Raw genomic sequence first — 22,349 nt, 5'->3', positions numbered from 1 at the left:
GATGGCAGAGCGAAGTCGAATTTGTCGACAACACGAAGCAAAGGCAAGAGTTTGACGTAGTAGTTCTGTGGAAACCCGCAAGGTGGAGAGAAGTAATGAATAAAGGGAAAATGAGACATCCACCCGTTCGTAGCAATTGCTACAAAGGAAACCCATACGGGTTCCTCGAAAGAAAAGCCTCATAGTTCGAGAAAAATTCGTCCTGGTCCGGGACTCGAACCCGGGACCACCGCTTTTCCGGGGCAGCCGCTCTACCATCTGAGCTAACCAGGCGGCTAGCAGATGGCAGAGCGAAGTCGAATTTGTCGTCAACACGAAGCAAAGGCAAGAGTTTGACGTAGTAGTTCTGCGGAAACCCGCAAGGTGGAGAGAAGTAATAGATAAAGGGAAAACTAGACATCCACCCGTTCGTAGCAGTTGCTACAAAGGAAACTCATACGGGTTCCTTTGAAAGAAAAGCCTCATAGTTGAAGAAAAATTCGTCCTGGTCCGGGAATCAAACCCGGACCACCGCCTTTCCGGGGCAGCCGCTCTACCATCTGAGCTAACCAGGCGGCTAGCAGATGGCAGAGCGAAGTCGAATTTGTCGACAACACGAAGCAAAGGCAAGAGTTTGACGTAGTAGTTCTGCGGAAACCCTCAAGGTGGAGAGAAGTAATGAATAAAGGGAAAGTGAGTCATCCACCCGTTCGTAGCAATTGCTACAAAGGAAACCCATACGGGTTCCTCGAAACAAAAGCCTCATAGTTGAAGAAAAATTCGTCCTGGTCGGGGACTCGAACCCGGGACCACCGCTTTCCGGGGCAGCCGCTCTACCATCTGAGCTAACGAGGCGGCTAGCAGATGGCAGAGCCAAGTCGAATTTGTCGTCAACACGAAGCAAAGGCAAGAGTTTGACGTAGTAGTTCTGCGGAAACCCGCAACGTGGAGAGAAGTAATGAACAAAGGGAAAATGAGCCATCCACCCGTTCGTAGCAATTGCTACAAAGGAAACCCATACGGGTTCCTCGAAAGAAAAGCCTTATAGTTGAAGAAAAATTCGTCCTGGTCCTGGACACGAACCCGGACCACCGCCTTTCCGGGGCAGCCGCTATACCATCTGAGCTAACCAGGCGGCTAGCAGATGGCAAAGCGACGTCGAATTTGTCGACAACACGAAGCAAAGGCAAGAGTTTGACGTAGCAGTTCTGCGTAAACCCGCAAGGTGGAGAGAAGTTATGAATAAAGGGAAAGTGAGACATCCACCCGTTCGTAGCAATTGCTACAAAGGAAACCCATACAGGTTCCTCGAAACGAAAGCCTCATAGTTGAAGAAAAATTCGTCCTCGTCGGGGACTCGAACCCGGGACCACCGCCTTTCCGGGGCAGCCGCTATACCATCTGAGCTAACCAGGTGGCTAGCAGATGGCAGAGCGAAGTCGAATTTGTCGACAACACGAAGCAAAGGCAAGAGTTTGACGTAGTAGTTCTGGGGAAACCCGCAAGGTGGAGAGAAGTAATGAATAAAGGGAAAATGAGACATCCACCCGTTCGTAGCAATTGCTACAAAGGAAACCCATACGGGTTCCTCGAAAGAAAAGCCTCATAGTTCAAGGAAAATTCGTCCTGGTCCGGGACTCGAACCCGGGACCACCGCCTTTCCGGGGCAGCCGCTCTACCATCTGAGCTAACCAGGCGGCTAGCAGATGGCAGAGCGAAGTCTAATTTGTCGAGAACACGAAGCAAAGGGAAGAGTTGGACGTAGCAGTTCTGCGTAAACCCGCAAGGTGGAGAGAAGTTATGAATAAAGCGAAAAAGAGACATCCACCCGTTCGTAGCAGTTGCTACAAAGGAAACCCATACGGCTTCCTCGAAAGAAAAGCATCATAGTTGAAGAAAAATTCGTCCTGGTCCGGGAATCAAACCCGGACCACCGCCTTTCCGGGGCAGCCGCTCTACCATTTGAGCTAACCAGGCGGCTAGCCGACGGCAGAGCGAAGTCGAATTTGTCGTCAACACGAAGCAAAGGCAAGAGTTTGACGTAGTAGTTCTACGGAAACCCGCAAGGTGGAGAGAAGTAATCTATAAAGGGAAAATCAGACATCCACCCGTTCGTAGCAATTGCTAGAAAGGAAAACCATACGGATTCATCGAAAGAAAAGCCTCATAGTTGAAGAAAAATTCGTCCTGGTCCGGGACTCTAAGCCCGGACCACCGCCTTTCCGGGGCAGCCGCTCTACCATCTGAGCTAACCAGGCGGCTAGCAGATGGCAGAGCGAAGTCGAATTTGTCGACAACACGAAGCAAAGGCAAGAGTTTGACGTAGTAGTTCTGCGGAAACCCGCAAGGTGGAGAGAAGTAATGAATAAAGGGAAAATGAGACATCCACCCGTTCGTAGCAATTGCTACAAAGGAAACCCATACAGGTTCATCGAAAGAAAAGCCTTATAGTTGAAGAAAAATTCGTCCTGGTCCGAGACTCGAACCCGGGACCACCGCCTTTCCGGGGCAGCCGCTCTACCATCTGAGCTAACCAGGCGGCTAGCAGATGGCAGAGCGAAGTCGAATTTGTCGACAACACGAAGCAAAGGCAAGAGTTTGACGTAGTAGTTCTGCGGAAACCCGCAAGGTGGAGAGAAGTAATGAATAAAGGGAAAATGAGACATCCACCCGTTCGTAGCAATTGCTACAAAGGAAACCCATACGGGTTCCTCGAAAGAAAAGCCTCATAGTTGAAGAAAAATTCGTCCTGGTCGGGGACTCGAACCCGGGACCACCGCCTTTCCGGGGCAGCCGCTATACCATCTGAGCTAACCTGGCGGCTAGCAGATGGCAGAGCGAAGTCGAATTTGTCGACAACACGAAGCAAAGGCAAGAGTTTGACGTAGTAGTTCTGTGGAAACCCGCAAGGTGGAGAGAAGTAATGAATAAAGGGAAAATGAGACATCCACCCGTTCGTAGCAATTGCTACAAAGGAAACCCATACGGGTTCCTCGAAAGAAAAGCCTCATAGTTCGAGAAAAATTCGTCCTGGTCCGGGACTCGAACCCGGGACCACCGCTTTTCCGGGGCAGCCGCTCAACCATCTGAGCTAACCAGGCGGCTAGCAGATGGCAGAGCGAAGTCGAATTTGTCGTCAACACGAAGCAAAGGCAAGAGTTTGACGTAGTAGTTCTGCGGAAACCCGCAAGGTGGAGAGAAGTAATGAATAAAGGGAAAATGAGACATCCACCCGTTCGTAGCAATTGCTACAAAGGAAACCCATACGGGTTCCTCGAAACAAAAGCCTCATAGTTGAAGAAAAATTCGTCCTGGTCGGGGACTCGAACCCGGGACCACCGCCTTTCCGGGGCAGCCGCTATACCATCTGAGCTAACCTGGCGGCTACCAGATGGCAGAGCGAAGTCGAATTTGTCGACAACACGAAGCAAAGGCAAGAGTTTGACGTAGTAGTTCTGTGGAAACCCGCAAGGTGGAGAGAAGTAATGAATAAAGGGAAAATGAGACATCCACCCGTTCGTAGCAATTGCTACAAAGGAAACCCATACGGGTTCCTCGAAAGAAAAGCCTCATAGTTCGAGAAAAATTCGTCCTGGTCCGGGACTCGAACCCGGGACCACCGCCTTTCCGGGGCAGCCGCTATACCACCTGAGCTAACCAGGCGGCTAGCAGATGGCAGAGCGAAGTCGAATTTGTCGACAACACGAAGCAAAGGCAAGAGTTTGACGTAGTAGTTCTGCGGAAACCCGCAAGGTGGAGGGAAGTAATGAATAAAGCGAAAATGAGACATCCACCCGTTCGTAGCAATTGCTACAAAGGAAACCCATACGGGTTCCTCGAAAGAAAAGCCTCATAGTTCAAGAAAAATTCGTCCTGGTCCGGGACTCGAACCCGGGACCACCGCCTTTCCGGGGCAGCCGCTCTACCATCTGAGCTAACGAGGCGGCTAGCAGATGGCAGAGCCAAGTCGAATTTGTCGTCAACACGAAGCAAAGGCAAGAGTTTGACGTAGTAGTTCTGCGGAAACCCGCAAGGTGGAGAGAAGTAATGAATAAAGGGAAAGTGAGTCATCCACCCGTTCGTAGCAATTGCTACAAAGGAAACCCATACGGGTTCCTCGAAACAAAAGCCTCATAGTTGAAGAAAAATTCGTCCTGGTCGGGGACTCGAACCCGGGACCACCGCCTTTCCGGGGCAGCCGCTATACCACCTGAGCTAACCAGGCGGCTAGCAGATGGCAGAGCGAAGTCGAATTTGTCGACAACACGAAGCAAAGGCAAGAGTTTGACGTAGTAGTTCTGCGGAAACCCGCAAGGTGGAGGGAAGTAATGAATAAAGGGAAAATGAGACATCCACCCGTTCGTTGCAATTGCTACAAAGGAAACCCATACGGGTTCCTCGAAAGAAAAGCCTCATAGTTCAAGAAAAATTCGTCCTGGTCCGGGACTCGAACCCGGGACCACCGCCTTTCCGGGGCAGCCGCTCTACCATCTGAGCTAACCAGGCGGCTAGCAGATGGCAGAGCGAAGTCGAATTTGTCGACAACACGAAGCAAAGGGAAGAGTTGGACGTAGCAGTTCTGCGTAAACCCGCAAGGTGGAGAGAAGTTATGAATAAAGCGAAAATGAGACATCCACCCGTTCGTAGCAGTTGCTACAAAGGAAACCCATACGGCTTCCTCGAAAGAAAAGCATCATAGTTGAAGAAAAATTCGTCCTGGTCCGGGAATCAAACCCGGACCACCGCCTTTCCGGGGCAGCCGCTCTACCATTTGAGCTAACCAGGCGGCTAGCCGACGGCAGAGCGAAGTCGAATTTGTCGTCAACACGAAGCAAAGGCAAGAGTTTGACGTAGTAGTTCTACGGAAACCCGCAAGGTGGAGAGAAGTAATCTATAAAGGGAAAATGAGACATCCACCCGTTCGTAGCAATTGCTAGAAAGGAAAACCATACGGATTCATCGAAAGAAAAGCCTCATAGTTGAAGAAAAATTCGTCCTGGTCCGGGACTCTAAGGCCGGACCACCGCCTTTCCGGGGCAGCCGCTCTACCATCTGAGCTAACCAGGCGGCTAGCAGATGGCAGAGCGAAGTCGAATTTGTCGACAACACGAAGCAAAGGCAAGAGTTTGACGTAGTAGTTCTGCGGAAACCCGCAAGGTGGAGAGAAGTAATGAATAAAGGGAAAATGAGACATCCACCCGTTCGTAGCAATTGCTACAAAGGAAACCCATACAGGTTCATCGAAAGAAAAGCCTTATAGTTGAAGAAAAATTCGTCCTGGTCCGAGACTCGAACCCGGGACCACCGCCTTTCCGGGGCAGCCGCTCTACCATCTGAGCTAACCAGGCGGCTAGCAGATGGCAGAGCGAAGTCGAATTTGTCGACAACACGAAGCAAAGGCAAGAGTTTGACGTAGTAGTTCTGCGGAAACCCGCAAGGTGGAGAGAAGTAATGAATAAAGGGAAAATGAGACATCCACCCGTTCGTAGCAATTGCTACAAAGGAAACCCATACGGGTTCCTCGAAACAAAAGCCTCATAGTTGAAGAAAAATTCGTCCTGGTCGGGGACTCGAACCCGGGACCACCGCCTTTCCGGGGCAGCCGCTATACCATCTGAGCTAACCTGGCGGCTAGCAGATGGCAGAGCGAAGTCGAATTTGTCGACAACACGAAGCAAAGGCAAGAGTTTGACGTAGTAGTTCTGTGGAAACCCGCAAGGTGGAGAGAAGTAATGAATAAAGGGAAAATGAGACATCCACCCGTTCGTAGCAATTGCTACAAAGGAAACCCATACGGGTTCCCCGAAAGAAAAGCCTCATAGTTCGAGAAAAATTCGTCCTGGTCCGGGACTCGAACCCGGGACCACCGCTTTTCCGGGGCAGCCGCTCTACCATCTGAGCTAACCAGGCGGCTAGCAGATGGCAGAGCGAAGTCGAATTTGTCGTCAACACGAAGCAAAGGCAAGAGTTTGACGTAGTAGTTCTGCGGAAACCCGCAAGGTGGAGAGAAGTAATAGATAAAGGGAAAACTAGACATCCACCCGTTCGTAGCAATTGCTACAAAGGAAAACCATACGGGTTCCTTGAACGAAAAGCCTCTTTAGTTGAAGAAAAATTCGTCCTGGTCCGGGACTCGAAGCCGGGACCACCGCCTTTCCGGGGCAGCCGCTCTACCATCTGAGCTAACCAGGCGGCTAGCAGATGGCAGAGCGAAGTCGAATTTGTCGACAACACGAAGCAAAGACAAGAGTTTGACGTAGTAGTTCTGTGAAACTCGCAAGGTGGAGAGAAGTAATGAATAAAGGGAAAGTGAGACATCCACCCGTTCGTAGCAATTGCTACAAAGGAAACCCATACGGGTTCCTCGAAAGAAAAGCCTCATAGTTCAAGGAAAATTCGTCCTGGTCCGGGACTCGAACCCGGGACCACCGCCTTTCCGGGGCAGCCGCTCTACCATCTGAGCTAACCAGGCGGCTAGCAGATGGCAGAGCGAAGTCGAATTTGTCGACAACACGAAGCAAAGGCAAGAGTTTGACGTAGCAGTTCTGCGTAAACCCGCAAGGTGGAGAGAAGTTATGAATAAAGCCAAAATGAGACATCCACCCGTTCGTAGCAGTTGCTACAAAGGAAACTCATACGGGTTCCTCGAAAGAAAAGCCTCATAGTTGAAGAAAAATTCGTCCTGGTCCGGGAATCAAACCCGGACCACCGCCTTTCCGGGGCAGCCGCTCTACCATCTGAGCTAACCAGGCGGCTAGCAGATGGCAGAGCGAAGTCGAATTTGTCGACAACACGAAGCAAAGGCAAGAGTTTGACGTAGCAGTTCTGCGTAAACCCGCAAGGTGGAGAGAAGTTATGAATAAAGCCAAAATGAGACATCCACCCGTTCGTAGCAGTTGCTACAAAGGAAACTCATACGGGTTCCTCGAAAGAAAAGCCTCATAGTTGAAGAAAAATTCGTCCTGGTCCGGGAATCAAACCCGGACCACCGCCTTTCCGGGGCAGCCGCTCTACCATCTGAGCTAACCAGGCGGCTAGCAGATGGCAGAGCGAAGTCGAATTTGTCGACAACACGAAGCAAAGGCAAGAGTTTGACGTAGTAGTTCTGCGGAAACCCGCAAGGTGGAGAGAAGTAATGAATAAAGGGAAAATGAGACATCCACCCGTTCGTAGCAATTGCTACAAAGGAAACCCATACGGGTTCCTCGAAACAAAAGCCTCATAGTTGAAGAAAAATTCGTCCTGGTCGGGGACTCGAACCCGGGACCACCGCCTGTCCGGGGCAGCCGCTATACCATCTGAGCTAGCCTGGCGGCTAGCAGATGGCAGAGCGAAGTCGAATTTGTCGACAACACGAAGCAAAGGCATGAGTTTGACGTAGTAGTTCTGCGGAAACCCGCAAGGTGGAGAGAAGCAATGAATAAAGGGAAAATGAGACATCCACCCGTTCGTAGCAATTGCTACAAAGGAAACCCATACGGGTTCCTCGAAAGAAAAGCCTCATAGTTCAAGAAAAATTCGTCCTGGTCGGGGGCTCGAACCCGGGACCACCGCCTTTCCGGGGCAGCCGCTATACCATCTGAGCTAACGAGGCGGCTAGCAGATGGCAGAGCCAAGTCGAATTTGTCGACAACACGAAGCAAAGGCAAGAGTTTGACGTAGTAGTTCTGCGGAAACCCGCAAGGTGGAGAGAAGTAATGAATAAAGGGAAAGTGAGTCATCCACCCGTTCGTAGCAATTGCTACAAAGGAAACCCATACGGTTTCCTCGAAAGAAAAGCCTCATAGTTCAAGAAAAATTCGTCCTGGTCCGGGACTCGAACCCGGGACCACCGCCTTTCCGGGGCAGCCGCTCTACCATCTGAGCTAACCAGGCGGCTAGCAGATGGCAGAGCGAAGTCGAATTTGTCGACAACACGAAGCAAAGGGAAGAGTTGGACGTAGCAGTTCTGCGTAAACCCGCAAGGTGGAGAGAAGTTATGAATAAAGCGAAAAAGAGCCATCCACCCGTTCGTAGCATTTGCTACAAAGGAAACCCATACGGGTTCCTCGAAAGAAAAGCATCATAGTTGAAGAAAAATTCGTCCTGGTCCGGGAATCAAACCCGGACCACCGCCTTTCCGGGGCAGCCGCTCTACAATTTGAGCTAACCAGGCGGCTAGCCGACGGCAGAGCGAAGTCGAATTTGTCGTCAACACGAAGCAAAGGCAAGAGTTTGACGTAGTAGTTCTACGGAAACCCGCAAGGTGGAGAGAAGTAATCTATAAAGGGAAAATGAGACATCCACCCGTTCGTAGCAATTGCTAGAAAGGAAAACCATACGGATTCATCGAAAGAAAAGCCTCATAGTTGAAGAAAAATTCGTCCTGGTCCGGGACTCTAAGCCCGGACCACCGCCTTTCCGGGGCAGCCGCTCTACCATCTGAGCTAACCAGGCGGCTAGCAGAGGGCAGAGCGAAGTCGAATTTGTCGACAACACGAAGCAAAGGCAAGAGTTTGACGTAGTAGTCCTGCGGAAACCCGCAAGGTGGAGAGAAGTAATGAATAAAGGGAAAATGAGACATCCACCCGTTCGTAGCAATTGCTACAAAGGAAACCCATACAGGTTCATCGAAAGAAAAGCCTTATAGTTGAAGAAAAATTCGTCCTGGTCCGAGACTCGAACCCGGGACCACCGCTTTTCCGGGGCAGCCGCTCAACCATCTGAGCTAACCAGGCGGCTAGCAGATGGCAGAGCGAAGTCGAATTTGTCGTCAACACGAAGCAAAGGCAAGAGTTTGACGTAGTAGTTCTGCGGAAACCCGCAAGGTGGAGAGAAGTAATGAATAAAGGGAAAATGAGACATCCACCCGTTCGTAGCAATTGCTACAAAGGAAACCCATACGGGTTCCTCGAAACAAAAGCCTCATAGTTGAAGAAAAATTCGTCCTGGTCGGGGACTCGAACCCGGGACCACCGCCTTTCCGGGGCAGCCGCTATACCATCTGAGCTAACCTGGCGGCTAGCAGATGGCAGAGCGAAGTCGAATTTGTCGACAACACGAAGCAAAGGCAAGAGTTTGACGTAGTAGTTCTGTGGAAACCCGCAAGGTGGAGAGAAGTAATGAATAAAGGGAAAATGAGACATCCACCCGTTCGTAGCAATTGCTACAAAGGAAACCCATACGGGTTCCTCGAAAGAAAAGCCTCATAGTTCGAGAAAAATTCGTCCTGGTCCGGGACTCGAACCCGGGACCACCGCCTTTCCGGGGCAGCCGCTATACCACCTGAGCTAACCAGGCGGCTAGCAGATGGCAGAGCGAAGTCGAATTTGTCGACAACACGAAGCAAAGGCAAGAGTTTGACGTAGTAGTTCTGCGGAAACCCGCAAGGTGGAGGGAAGTAATGAATAAAGGGAAAATGAGACATCCACCCGTTCGTAGCAATTGCTACAAAGGAAACCCATACGGGTTCCTCGAAAGAAAAGCCTCATAGTTCAAGAAAAATTCGTCCTGGTCCGGGACTCGAACCCGGGACCACCGCCTTTCCGGGGCAGCCGCTCTACCATCTGAGCTAACGAGGCGGCTAGCAGATGGCAGAGCCAAGTCGAATTTGTCGTCAACACGAAGCAAAGGCAAGAGTTTGACGTAGTAGTTCTGCGGAAACCCGCAAGGTGGAGAGAAGTAATGAATAAAGGGAAAGTGAGTCATCCACCCGTTCGTAGCAATTGCTACAAAGGAAACCCATACGGGTTCCTCGAAACAAAAGCCTCATAGTTGAAGAAAAATTCGTCCTGGTCGGGGACTCGAACCCGGGACCACCGCCTTTCCGGGGCAGCCGCTATACCACCTGAGCTAACCAGGCGGCTAGCAGATGGCAGAGCGAAGTCGAATTTGTCGACAACACGAAGCAAAGGCAAGAGTTTGACGTAGTAGTTCTGCGGAAACCCGCAAGGTGGAGGGAAGTAATGAATAAAGGGAAAATGAGACATCCACCCGTTCGTTGCAATTGCTACAAAGGAAACCCATACGGGTTCCTCGAAAGAAAAGCCTCATAGTTCAAGAAAAATTCGTCCTGGTCCGGGACTCGAACCCGGGACCACCGCCTTTCCGGGGCAGCCGCTCTACCATCTGAGCTAACCAGGCGGCTAGCAGATGGCAGAGCGAAGTCGAATTTGTCGACAACACGAAGCAAAGGGAAGAGTTGGACGTAGCAGTTCTGCGTAAACCCGCAAGGTGGAGAGAAGTTATGAATAAAGCGAAAATGAGACATCCACCCGTTCGTAGCAGTTGCTACAAAGGAAACCCATACGGCTTCCTCGAAAGAAAAGCATCATAGTTGAAGAAAAATTCGTCCTGGTCCGGGAATCAAACCCGGACCACCGCCTTTCCGGGGCAGCCGCTCTACCATTTGAGCTAACCAGGCGGCTAGCCGACGGCAGAGCGAAGTCGAATTTGTCGTCAACACGAAGCAAAGGCAAGAGTTTGACGTAGTAGTTCTACGGAAACCCGCAAGGTGGAGAGAAGTAATGAATAAAGGGAAAATGAGACATCCACCCGTTCGTAGCAATTGCTACAAAGGAAACCCATACGGGTTCCTCGAAACAAAAGCCTCATAGTTGAAGAAAAATTCGTCCTGGTCGGGGACTCGAACCCGGGACCACCGCCTTTCCGGGGCAGCCGCTATACCATCTGAGCTAACCTGGCGGCTAGCAGATGGCAGAGCGAAGTCGAATTTGTCGACAACACGAAGCAAAGGCAAGAGTTTGACGTAGTAGTTCTGTGGAAACCCGCAAGGTGGAGAGAAGTAATGAATAAAGGGAAAATGAGACATCCACCCGTTCGTAGCAATTGCTACAAAGGAAACCCATACGGGTTCCTCGAAAGAAAAGCCTCATAGTTCGAGAAAAATTCGTCCTGGTCCGGGACTCGAACCCGGGACCACCGCCTTTCCGGGGCAGCCGCTATACCACCTGAGCTAACCAGGCGGCTAGCAGATGGCAGAGCGAAGTCGAATTTGTCGACAACACGAAGCAAAGGCAAGAGTTTGACGTAGTAGTTCTGCGGAAACCCGCAAGGTGGAGGGAAGTAATGAATAAAGGGAAAATGAGACATCCACCCGTTCGTAGCAATTGCTACAAAGGAAACCCATACGGGTTCCTCGAAAGAAAAGCCTCATAGTTCAAGAAAAATTCGTCCTGGTCCGGGACTCGAACCCGGGACCACCGCCTTTCCGGGGCAGCCGCTCTACCATCTGAGCTAACGAGGCGGCTAGCAGATGGCAGAGCCAAGTCGAATTTGTCGTCAACACGAAGCAAAGGCAAGAGTTTGACGTAGTAGTTCTGCGGAAACCCGCAAGGTGGAGAGAAGTAATGAATAAAGGGAAAGTGAGTCATCCACCCGTTCGTAGCAATTGCTACAAAGGAAACCCATACGGGTTCCTCGAAACAAAAGCCTCATAGTTGAAGAAAAATTCGTCCTGGTCGGGGACTCGAACCCGGGACCACCGCCTTTCCGGGGCAGCCGCTATACCATCTGAGCTAACCTGGCGGCTAGCAGATGGCAGGGCGAAGTCGAATTTGTCGACAACACGAAGCAAAGGCAAGAGTTTGACGTAGTAGTTCTGTGGAAACCCGCAAGGTGGAGAGAAGTAATGAATAAAGGGAAAATGAGACATCCACCCGTTCGTAGCAATTGCTACAAAGGAAACCCATACGGGTTCCCCGAAAGAAAAGCCTCATAGTTCGAGAAAAATTCGTCCTGGTCCGGGACTCGAACCCGGGACCACCGCTTTTCCGGGGCAGCCGCTCTACCATCTGAGCTAACCAGGCGGCTAGCAGATGGCAGAGCGAAGTCGAATTTGTCGTCAACACGAAGCAAAGGCAAGAGTTTGACGTAGTAGTTCTGCGGAAACCCGCAAGGTGGAGAGAAGTAATAGATAAAGGGAAAACTAGACATCCACCCGTTCGTAGCAATTGCTACAAAGGAAAACCATACGGGTTCCTTGAACGAAAAGCCTCTTTAGTTGAAGAAAAATTCGTCCTGGTCCGGGACTCGAAGCCGGGACCACCGCCTTTCCGGGGCAGCCGCTCTACCATCTGAGCTAACCAGGCGGCTAGCAGATGGCAGAGCGAAGTCGAATTTGTCGACAACACGAAGCAAAGACAAGAGTTTGACGTAGTAGTTCTGTGAAACTCGCAAGGTGGAGAGAAGTAATGAATAAAGGGAAAGTGAGACATCCACCCGTTCGTAGCAATTGCTACAAAGGAAACCCATACGGGTTCCTCGAAAGAAAAGCCTCATAGTTCAAGGAAAATTCGTCCTGGTCCGGGACTCGAACCCGGGACCACCGCCTTTCCGGGGCAGCCGCTCTACCATCTGAGCTAACCAGGCGGCTAGCAGATGGCAGAGCGAAGTCGAATTTGTCGACAACACGAAGCAAAGGCAAGAGTTTGACGTAGCAGTTCTGCGTAAACCCGCAAGGTGGAGAGAAGTTATGAATAAAGCCAAAATGAGACATCCACCCGTTCGTAGCAGTTGCTACAAAGGAAACTCATACGGGTTCCTCGAAAGAAAAGCCTCATAGTTGAAGAAAAATTCGTCCTGGTCCGGGAATCAAACCCGGACCACCGCCTTTCCGGGGCAGCCGCTCTACCATCTGAGCTAACCAGGCGGCTAGCAGATGGCAGAGCGAAGTCGAATTTGTCGACAACACGAAGCAAAGGCAAGAGTTTGACGTAGCAGTTCTGCGTAAACCCGCAAGGTGGAGAGAAGTTATGAATAAAGCCAAAATGAGACATCCACCCGTTCGTAGCAGTTGCTACAAAGGAAACTCATACGGGTTCCTCGAAAGAAAAGCCTCATAGTTGAAGAAAAATTCGTCCTGGTCCGGGAATCAAACCCGGACCACCGCCTTTCCGGGGCAGCCGCTCTACCATCTGAGCTAACCAGGCGGCTAGCAGATGGCAGAGCGAAGTCGAATTTGTCGACAACACGAAGCAAAGGCAAGAGTTTGACGTAGTAGTTCTGCGGAAACCCGCAAGGTGGAGAGAAGTAATGAATAAAGGGAAAATGAGACATCCACCCGTTCGTAGCAATTGCTACAAAGGAAACCCATACGGGTTCCTCGAAACAAAAGCCTCATAGTTGAAGAAAAATTCGTCCTGGTCGGGGACTCGAACCCGGGACCACCGCCTGTCCGGGGCAGCCGCTATACCATCTGAGCTAGCCTGGCGGCTAGCAGATGGCAGAGCGAAGTCGAATTTGTCGACAACACGAAGCAAAGGCATGAGTTTGACGTAGTAGTTCTGCGGAAACCCGCAAGGTGGAGAGAAGCAATGAATAAAGGGAAAATGAGACATCCACCCGTTCGTAGCAATTGCTACAAAGGAAACCCATACGGGTTCCTCGAAAGAAAAGCCTCATAGTTCAAGAAAAATTCGTCCTGGTCGGGGGCTCGAACCCGGGACCACCGCCTTTCCGGGGCAGCCGCTATACCATCTGAGCTAACGAGGCGGCTAGCAGATGGCAGAGCCAAGTCGAATTTGTCGACAACACGAAGCAAAGGCAAGAGTTTGACGTAGTAGTTCTGCGGAAACCCGCAAGGTGGAGAGAAGTAATGAATAAAGGGAAAGTGAGTCATCCACCCGTTCGTAGCAATTGCTACAAAGGAAACCCATACGGTTTCCTCGAAAGAAAAGCCTCATAGTTCAAGAAAAATTCGTCCTGGTCCGGGACTCGAACCCGGGACCACCGCCTTTCCGGGGCAGCCGCTCTACCATCTGAGCTAACCAGGCGGCTAGCAGATGGCAGAGCGAAGTCGAATTTGTCGACAACACGAAGCAAAGGGAAGAGTTGGACGTAGCAGTTCTGCGTAAACCCGCAAGGTGGAGAGAAGTTATGAATAAAGCGAAAAAGAGCCATCCACCCGTTCGTAGCATTTGCTACAAAGGAAACCCATACGGGTTCCTCGAAAGAAAAGCATCATAGTTGAAGAAAAATTCGTCCTGGTCCGGGAATCAAACCCGGACCACCGCCTTTCCGGGGCAGCCGCTCTACAATTTGAGCTAACCAGGCGGCTAGCCGACGGCAGAGCGAAGTCGAATTTGTCGTCAACACGAAGCAAAGGCAAGAGTTTGACGTAGTAGTTCTACGGAAACCCGCAAGGTGGAGAGAAGTAATCTATAAAGGGAAAATGAGACATCCACCCGTTCGTAGCAATTGCTAGAAAGGAAAACCATACGGATTCATCGAAAGAAAAGCCTCATAGTTGAAGAAAAATTCGTCCTGGTCCGGGACTCTAAGCCCGGACCACCGCCTTTCCGGGGCAGCCGCTCTACCATCTGAGCTAACCAGGCGGCTAGCAGAGGGCAGAGCGAAGTCGAATTTGTCGACAACACGAAGCAAAGGCAAGAGTTTGACGTAGTAGTCCTGCGGAAACCCGCAAGGTGGAGAGAAGTAATGAATAAAGGGAAAATGAGACATCCACCCGTTCGTAGCAATTGCTACAAAGGAAACCCATACAGGTTCATCGAAAGAAAAGCCTTATAGTTGAAGAAAAATTCGTCCTGGTCCGAGACTCGAACCCGGGACCACCGCCTTTCCGGGGCAGCCGCTCTACCATCTGAGCTAACCAGGCGGCTAGCAGATGGCAGAGCGAAGTCGAATTTGTCGACAACACGAAGCAAAGGCAAGAGTTTGACGTAGTAGTTCTGCGGAAACCCGTAAGGTGGAGAGAAGTAATGAATAAAGGGAAAATGAGACATCCACCCGTTCGTAGCAATTGCTACAAAGGAAACCCATACGGGTTCCTGGAAACAAAAGCCTCATAGTTGAAGAAAAATTCGTCCTGGTCGGGGACTCGAACCCGGGACCACCGCCTTTCCGGGGCAGCCGCTATACCATCTGAGCTAACCTGGCGGCTAGCAGATGGCAGAGCGAAGTCGAATTTGTCGACAACACGAAGCAAAGGCAAGAGTTTGACGTAGTAGTTCTGCGGGAACCCGCAAGGTGGAGAGAAGTAATAAATAATGGGAAAATGAGACATCCACCCGTTCGTAGCAATTGCTTCAAAGGAAAACCATACGGGTTCCTTGAAAGAAAAGCCTCATAGTTGAAGAAAAATTCGTCCTGGTCCGGGACCCGAAGCCGGGACCACCGCCTTTCCGGGGCAGCCGCTCTACCATCTGAGCTAACCAGGCGGCTAGCAGATGGCAGAGCGAAGTCGAATTTGTCGACAACTCGAAGCAAAGGCAAGAGTTTGACGTAGTAGTTCTGCGGAAACCCGCAAAGTGGAGAGAAGTAATGAAAAGGGAAAATGAGACATCCACCCGTTCGTAGCAATTGCTACAAAGGAAACCCATACGGGTTCCTCGAAAGAAAAGCCTCATAGTTGAAGAAAAATTCGTCCTGGTCGGGGACTCGAACCCGGGACCACCGCCTTTCCGGGGCAGCCGCTATACCATCTGAGCTAACCTGGCGGCTAGCAGATGGCAGAGCGAAGTCGAATTTGTCGACAACACGAAGCAAAGGCAAGAGTTTGACGTAGTAGTTCTGTGGAAACCCGCAAGGTGGAGAGAAGTAATGAATAAAGGGAAAATGAGACATCCACCCGTTCGTAGCAATTGCTACAAAGGAAACCCATACGGGTTCCTCGAAAGAAAAGCCTCATAGTTCAAGAAAAATTCGTCCTGGTCCGGGACTCGAACCCGGGACCACCGCTTTTCCGGGGCAGCCGCTCTACCATCTGAGCTAACCAGGCGGCTAGCAGATGGCAGAGCGAAGTCGAATTTGTCGACAACACGAAGCAAAGGCAAGAGTTTGACGTAGTGGTTCTGCGGAAACCCGCAAGGTGGAGAGAAGTAATCTATAAAGGGAAAATGAGACATCCACCCGTTCGTAGCAATTGCTAGAAAGGAAAACCATACGGATTCATCGAAAGAAAAGCCTCATAGTTGAAGAAAAATTCGTCCTGGTCCGGGACTCTAAGCCCGGACCACCGCCTTTCCGGGGCAGCCGCTCTACCATCTGAGCTAACCAGGCGGCTAGCAGATGGCAGAGCGAAGTCGAATTTGTCGACAACACGAAGCAAAGGCAAGAGTTTGACGTAGTAGTTCTGCGGAAACCCGCAAGGTGGAGAGAAGTAATGAATAAAGGGAAAATGAGACATCCACCCGTTCGTAGCAATTGCTACAAAGGAAACCCATACAGGTTCATCGAAAGAAAAGCCTTATAGTTGAAGAAAAATTCGTCCCGGTCCGGGACTCGAAGCCGGGACCACCGCCTTTCCGGGGCAGCCGCTCTACCATCTGAGCTAACCAGGCGGCTAGCAGATGGCAGAGCGAAGTCGAATTTGTCGACAACACGAAGCAAAGGCAAGAGTTTGACGTAGTAGTTCTGCGGAAACCCGCAAGGTGGAGAGAAGTAATGAATAAAGGGAAAAAGAGACATCCACCCGTTCGTAGCAATTGCTACAAAGGAAACCCATACGGGTTCCTCGAAAGAAAAGCCTCATAGTTCAAGGAAAATTCGTCCTGGTCCGGGACTCGAACCCGTGACCACCGCCTTTCCGGGACAGCCGCTCTACCATCTGAGCTAACCAGGCGGCTAGCAGATGGCAGAGCGAAGTCGAATTTGACGACAACACGAAGCAAAGGCAAGTGTTTGACGTAGCAGTTCTGCGTAAACCCGCAAGGTGGAGAGAAGTTATGAATAAAGCGAAAATGAGACATCCACCCGTTAGTAGCAGTTGCTACAAAGGAAACCCATACGGGTTTCTCGAAAGAAAAGCCTCATAGTTGAAGAAAAATACGTCCTGGTCCGGGAATCAAACCCGGACCACCGCCTTTCCGGGGCAGCCGCTCTACCATTTGAGCTAACCAGGCGGCTAGCCGATGGCAGAGCGAAGTCGAATTTGTCGTCAACACGAAGCAAAGGCAAGAGTTTGACGTAGTAGTTCTACGGAAACCCGCAAGGTGGAGAGAAGTAATCTATTAAGGGAAAATGGGACATCCACACGTTCGTAGCAATTGCTAGAAAGGAAAACCATACGGGTTCCTCGAAAGAAAAGCCTCATAGTTGAAGAAAAATTCGTCCCGGTCCGGGACTCGAAGCCGGGACCACCGCCTTTCCGGGGCAGCCGCTCTACCATCTGAGCTAACCAGGCGGCTAGCAGATGGCAGAGCGAAGTCGAATTTGTCGACAACACGAAGCAAAGGCAAGAGTTTGACGTAGTAGTTCTGCGGAAAGCCGCAAGGTGGAGAGAAGTAATGAATAAAGGGAAAATGAGACATCCACCCGTTCGTAGCAATTGCTACAAAGGAAACCCATACAGGTTCATCGAAAGAAAAGCCTTATAGTTGAAGAAAAATTCGTCCTGGTCCGAGACTCGAACCCGGGACCACCGCCTTTCCGGGACAGCCGCTCTACCATCTGAGCTAACCAGGCGGCTAGCAGATGGCAGAGCGAAGTCGAATTTGTCGACAACACGAAGCAAAGGCAAGAGTTTGACGTAGTAGTTCTGCGGGAACCCGCAAGGTGGAGAGAAGTAATAAATAATGGGAAAATGAGTCTTCCACCCGTTCGTAGCAATTGCTTCAAAGGAAAACCATACGGGTTCCTTGAAAGAAAAGCCTCATAGTTGAAGAAAAATTCGTCCTGGTCCGGGACTCGAAGCCGGGACCACCGCCTTTCCGGGGCAGCCGCTCTACCATCTGAGCTAACCAGGCGGCTAGCAGATGGCAGAGCGAAGTCGAATTTGTCGACAACTCGAAGCAAAGGCAAGAGTTTGACGTAGTAGTTCTGCGGAAACCCGCAAAGTGGAGAGAAGTAATGAAAAGGGAAAATGAGACATCCACCCGCTCGTAGCAATTGCTACAAAGGAAACCCATACGGGTTCCTCGAAAGAAAAGCCTCATAGTTGAAGAAAAATTCGTCCTGGTCGGGGACTCGAACCCGGGACCACCGCTTTTCCGGGGCAGCCGCTCTACCATCTGAGCTAACCAGGCGGCTAGCAGATGGCAGAGCGAAGTCGAATTTGTCGACAACACGAAGCAAAGGCAAGAGTTTGACGTAGTGGTTCTGCGGAAACCCGCAAGGTGGAGAGAAGTAATCTATAAAGGGAAAATGAGCCATCCACCCGTTCGTAGCAATTGCTAGAAAGGAAAACCATACGGATTCATCGAAAGAAAAGCCTCATAGTTGAAGAAAAATTCGTCCTGGTCCGGGACTCTAAGCCCGGACCACCGCCTTTCCGGGGCAGCCGCTCTACCATCTGAGCTAACCAGGCGGCTAGCAGATGGCAGAGCGAAGTCGAATTTGTCGACAACACGAAGCAACGGCAAGAGTTTGACGTAGTAGTTCTGCGGAAACCCGCAAGGTGGAGAGAAGTAATGAATAAAGGGAAAATGAGACATCCACCCGTTCGTAGCAATTGCTACAAAGGAAACCCATACAGGTTCATCGAAAGAAAAGCCTTATAGTTGAAGAAAAATTCGTCCTGGTCCGAGACTCGAACCCGGGACCACCGCCTTTCCGGGGCAGCCGCTCTACCATCTGAGCTAACCAGGCGGCTAGCAGATGGCAGAGCGAAGTCGAATTTGTCGACAACACGAAGCAAAGGCAAGAGTTTGACGTAGTAGTTCTGCGGAAACCCGCAAGGTGGTGAGAAGTAATGAATAAAGGGAAAATGAGACATCCACCCGTTCGTAGCAATTGCTACAAAGGAAACCCATACGGGTTCCTCGAAACAAAAGCCTCATAGTTGAAGAAAAATTCGTCCTGGTCGGGGACTCGAACCCGGGACCACCGCCTTTCCGGGGCAGCCGCTCTACCATCTGAGCTATCCTGGCGGCTAGCAGATGGCAGAGCGAAGTCGAATTTGTCGACAACACGAAGCAAAGGCAAGAGTTTGACGTAGTAGTTCTGTGGAAACCCGCAAGGTGGAGAGAAGTAATGAATAAAGGGAAAATGAGACATCCACCCGTTCGTAGCAATTGCTACAAAGGAAACCCATACGGGTTCCTCGAAAGAAAAGCCTCATAGTTCAAGAAAAATTCGTCCTGGTCCGGGACTCGAACCCGGGACCACCGCTTTTCCGGGGCAGCCGCTCTACCATCTGAGCTAACCAGGCGGCTAGCAGATGGCAGAGCGAAGTCGAATTTGTCGTCAACACGAAGCAAAGGCAAGAGTTTGACGTAGTAGTTCTGCGGAAACCCGCAAGGTGGAGAGAAGTAATAAATAAAGGGAAAACTAGACATCCACCCGTTCGTAGCAATTGCTACAAAGGAAAACCATACGGGTTCCTTGAACGAAAAGCCTCATACTTGAAGAAAAATTCGTCCTGGTCGGGGACTCGAACCCGGGACCACCGCCTTTCCGGGGCAGCCGCTATACCATCTGACCTAACCAGGCGGCTAGCAGATGGCAGAGCGAAGTCGAATTTGTCGACAACACGAAGCAAAGGCAAGAGTTTGACGTAGTAGTTCTGCGGAAACCCGCAAGGTGGAGAGAAGTAATGAATAAAGGGAAAAAGAGACATCCACCCGTTCGTAGCAATTGCTACAAAGGAAACCCATACGGGTTCCTCGAAAGAAAAGCCTCATAGTTCAAGGAAAATTCGTCCTGGTCCGGGACTCGAACCCGGGACCACCGCCTTTCCGGGGCAGCCGCTCTACCATCTGAGCTAACCAGGCGGCTAGCAGATGGCAGAGCGAAGTCGAATTTGACGACAACACGAAGCAAAGGCAAGTGTTTGACGTAGCAGTTCGGCGTAAACCCGCAAGGTGGAGAGAAGTTATGAATAAAGCGAAAATGAGACATCCACCCGTTCGTAGCAGTTGCTACAAAGGAAACCCATACGGGTTCCTCGAAAGAAAAGCCTCATAGTTGAAGAAAAATTCGTCCTGGTCCGGGAATCAAACCCGGACCACCGCTTTTCCGGGGCAGCCGCTCTACCATTTGAGCTAACCAGGCGGCTAGCCGATGGTAGAGCGAAGTCGAATTTGTCGTCAACACGAAGCAAAGGCAAGAGTTTGACGTAGTAGTTCTACGGAAACCCGCAAGGTGGAGAGAAGTAATCTATTAAGGGAAAATGAGACATCCACACGTTCGTAGCAATTGCTAGAAAGGAAAACCATACGGGTTCCTCGAAAGAAAAGCCTCATAGTTGAAGAAAAATTCGTCCCGGTCCGGGACTCGAAGCCGGGACCACCGCCTTTCCGGGGCAGCCGCTCTACCATCTGAGCTAACCAGGCGGCTAGCAGATGGCAGAGCGAAGTCGAATTTGTCGACAATACGAAGCAAAGGCAAGAGTTTGACGTAGTAGTTCTGCGGAAACCCGCAAGGTGGAGAGAAGTAATAAATAAAGGGAAAACTAGACATCCACCCGTTCGTAGCAATTGCTAGAAAGGAAAACCATACGGGTTCCTTGAACGAAAAGCCTCATAGTTGAAGAAAAATTCGTCCTGGTCCGGGACTCGAAGCCGGGACCACCGCCTTTCCGGGGCAGCCGCTCTACCATCCGAGCTAACCAGGCGGCTAGCAGATGGCAGAGCGAAGTCGAATTTGTCGACAACACGAAGCAAAGGCAAGAGTTTGACGTAGTAGTTCTGCGGAAACCCGCAAGGTGGAGAGAAGTAATGAATAAAGGGAAAAAGAGACATCCACCCGTTCGTAGCAATTGCTACAAAGGAAACCCATACGGTTTCCTCGAAAGAAAAGCCTCATAGTTCAAGGAAAATTCGTCCTGGTCCGGGACTCGAACCCGTGACCACCGCCTTTCCGGGGCAGCCGCTCTACCATCTGAGCTAACCAGGCGGCTAGCAGATGGCAGAGCGAAGTCGAATTTGACGACAACACGAAGCAAAGGCAAGTGTTTGACGTAACAGTTCTGCGTAAACCCGCAAGGTGGAGAGAAGTTATGAATAAAGCGAAAATGAGCCATCCACCCGTTCGTAGCAGTTGCTACAAAGGAAACCCATACGGGTTCCTCGAAAGAAAAGCCTCATAGTTGAAGAAAAATTCGTCCTGGTCCGGGAATCAAACCCGGACCACCGCCTTTCCGGGGCAGCCGCTCTACCATTTGAGCTAACCAGGCGGCTAGCCGATGGCAGAGCGAAGTCGAATTTGTCGTCAACACGAAGCAAAGGCAAGAGTTTGACGTAGTAGTTCTACGGAAACCCGCAAGGTGGAGAGAAGTAATCTATTAAGGGAAAATGAGTCTTCCACACGTTCGTAGCAATTGCTAGAAAGGAAAACCATACGGGTTCCTCGAAAGAAAAGCCTCATAGTTGAAGAAAAATTCGTCCCGGTCCGGGACTCGAAGCCGGGACCACCGCCTTTCCGGGGCAGCCGCTCTACCATCTGAGCTAACCAGGCGGCTAGCAGATGGCAGAGCGAAGTCGAATTTGTCGACAACACGAAGCAAAGGCAAGAGTTTGACGTAGTAGTTCTGCGGAAAGCCGCAAGGTGGAGAGAAGTAATGAATAAAGGGAAAATGAGACATCCACCCGTTCGTAGGAATTGCTACAAAGGAAACCCATACAGGTTCATCGAAAGAAAAGCCTTATAGTTGAAGAAAAATTCGTCCTGGTCCGGGACTCGAACCCGGGACCACCGCTTTTCCGGGGGAGCCGCTCTGCCATCTGAGCTAACCAGGCGGCTAGCAGATGGCAGAGCGAAGTCGAATTTGTCGTCAACACGAAGCAAAGGCAAGAGTTTGACGTAGTAGTTCTGCGGAAACCCGCAAGGTGGAGAGAAGTAATAAATAAAGGGAAAATGAGACATCCACCCGTTCGTAGCAATTGCTACAAGGGAAACCCATACGGTTTCCTGGAAAGAAAAGCCTTATAGTTGAAGAAAAATTCGTCCTAGACCCAGACTCGAACCCGGGACCACCGCCTTTCAGGGGCAGCCGCTCTACCATCTGAGCTAACCAGGCGGCTAGCAGATGGCAGAGCGAAGTCGAATTTGTCGACAACACGAAGCAAAGGCAAGAGTTTGACGTAGTAGTTCTGCGGAAACCCGCAAAGTGGAGAGAAGTAATGAATAAAGGGAACGGAGACATCCACCCGTTCGTAACAATTGCTACAAAGGAAACCCATACGGGTTCCTCGAAAGAAAAGCCTCATAGTTGAAGAAAAATTCGTCCTGGTCCGGGACTCGATCCCGGGTCCACCGCCTTTCCGGGGCAGCCGCTCTACCATCTGAGCTAACCAGGCGGCTAGCAGATGGCAGAGCGAAGTCGAATTTGTCGACAACACGAAGCAAAGGCAAGAGTTTGACGTAGTAGTTCTGCGGAAACCCGCAAAGTGGAGAGAAGTAATGAATAAAGAGAAAATGAGACATCCACCCGTTCGTAGCAATTGCTACAAAGGAAACCCATACGGGTTCCTCGA

General features: G+C 50.7%; 5 non-coding genes across 5 annotated transcripts; all 5 read right to left on the bottom strand.

The window, feature by feature from the left end:
* Positions 1-198: 198 nt before the first annotated feature.
* TRNAP-CGG (transfer RNA proline (anticodon CGG)) lies at positions 199-273 on the bottom strand. The gene has a single exon. It is a non-coding gene; the product is annotated as a tRNA-Pro (tRNA).
* A 5,541-nt stretch (positions 274-5,814) lies between these two features.
* Positions 5,815-5,889, bottom strand: TRNAP-CGG (transfer RNA proline (anticodon CGG)). The gene has a single exon. It is a non-coding gene; the product is annotated as a tRNA-Pro (tRNA).
* A 5,822-nt stretch (positions 5,890-11,711) lies between these two features.
* TRNAP-CGG (transfer RNA proline (anticodon CGG)) lies at positions 11,712-11,786 on the bottom strand. Its single transcript has one exon. It is a non-coding gene; the product is annotated as a tRNA-Pro (tRNA).
* Positions 11,787-15,640: 3,854 nt separating this feature from the next.
* Positions 15,641-15,715, bottom strand: TRNAP-CGG (transfer RNA proline (anticodon CGG)). Its single transcript has one exon. It is a non-coding gene; the product is annotated as a tRNA-Pro (tRNA).
* Positions 15,716-19,009: 3,294 nt separating this feature from the next.
* Positions 19,010-19,084, bottom strand: TRNAP-CGG (transfer RNA proline (anticodon CGG)). The gene has a single exon. It is a non-coding gene; the product is annotated as a tRNA-Pro (tRNA).
* Positions 19,085-22,349: the final 3,265 nt, after the last annotated feature.

This window comes from Dermacentor variabilis, chromosome 8 (assembly GCF_050947875.1).
Source record: "Dermacentor variabilis isolate Ectoservices chromosome 8, ASM5094787v1, whole genome shotgun sequence".
In the NCBI taxonomy this organism is placed as follows: domain Eukaryota; kingdom Metazoa; phylum Arthropoda; class Arachnida; order Ixodida; family Ixodidae; genus Dermacentor; species Dermacentor variabilis.
The sequence above is the reverse complement of the archived record's forward strand: the minus strand, read 5'-3'. Positions and strand labels throughout refer to the sequence as shown.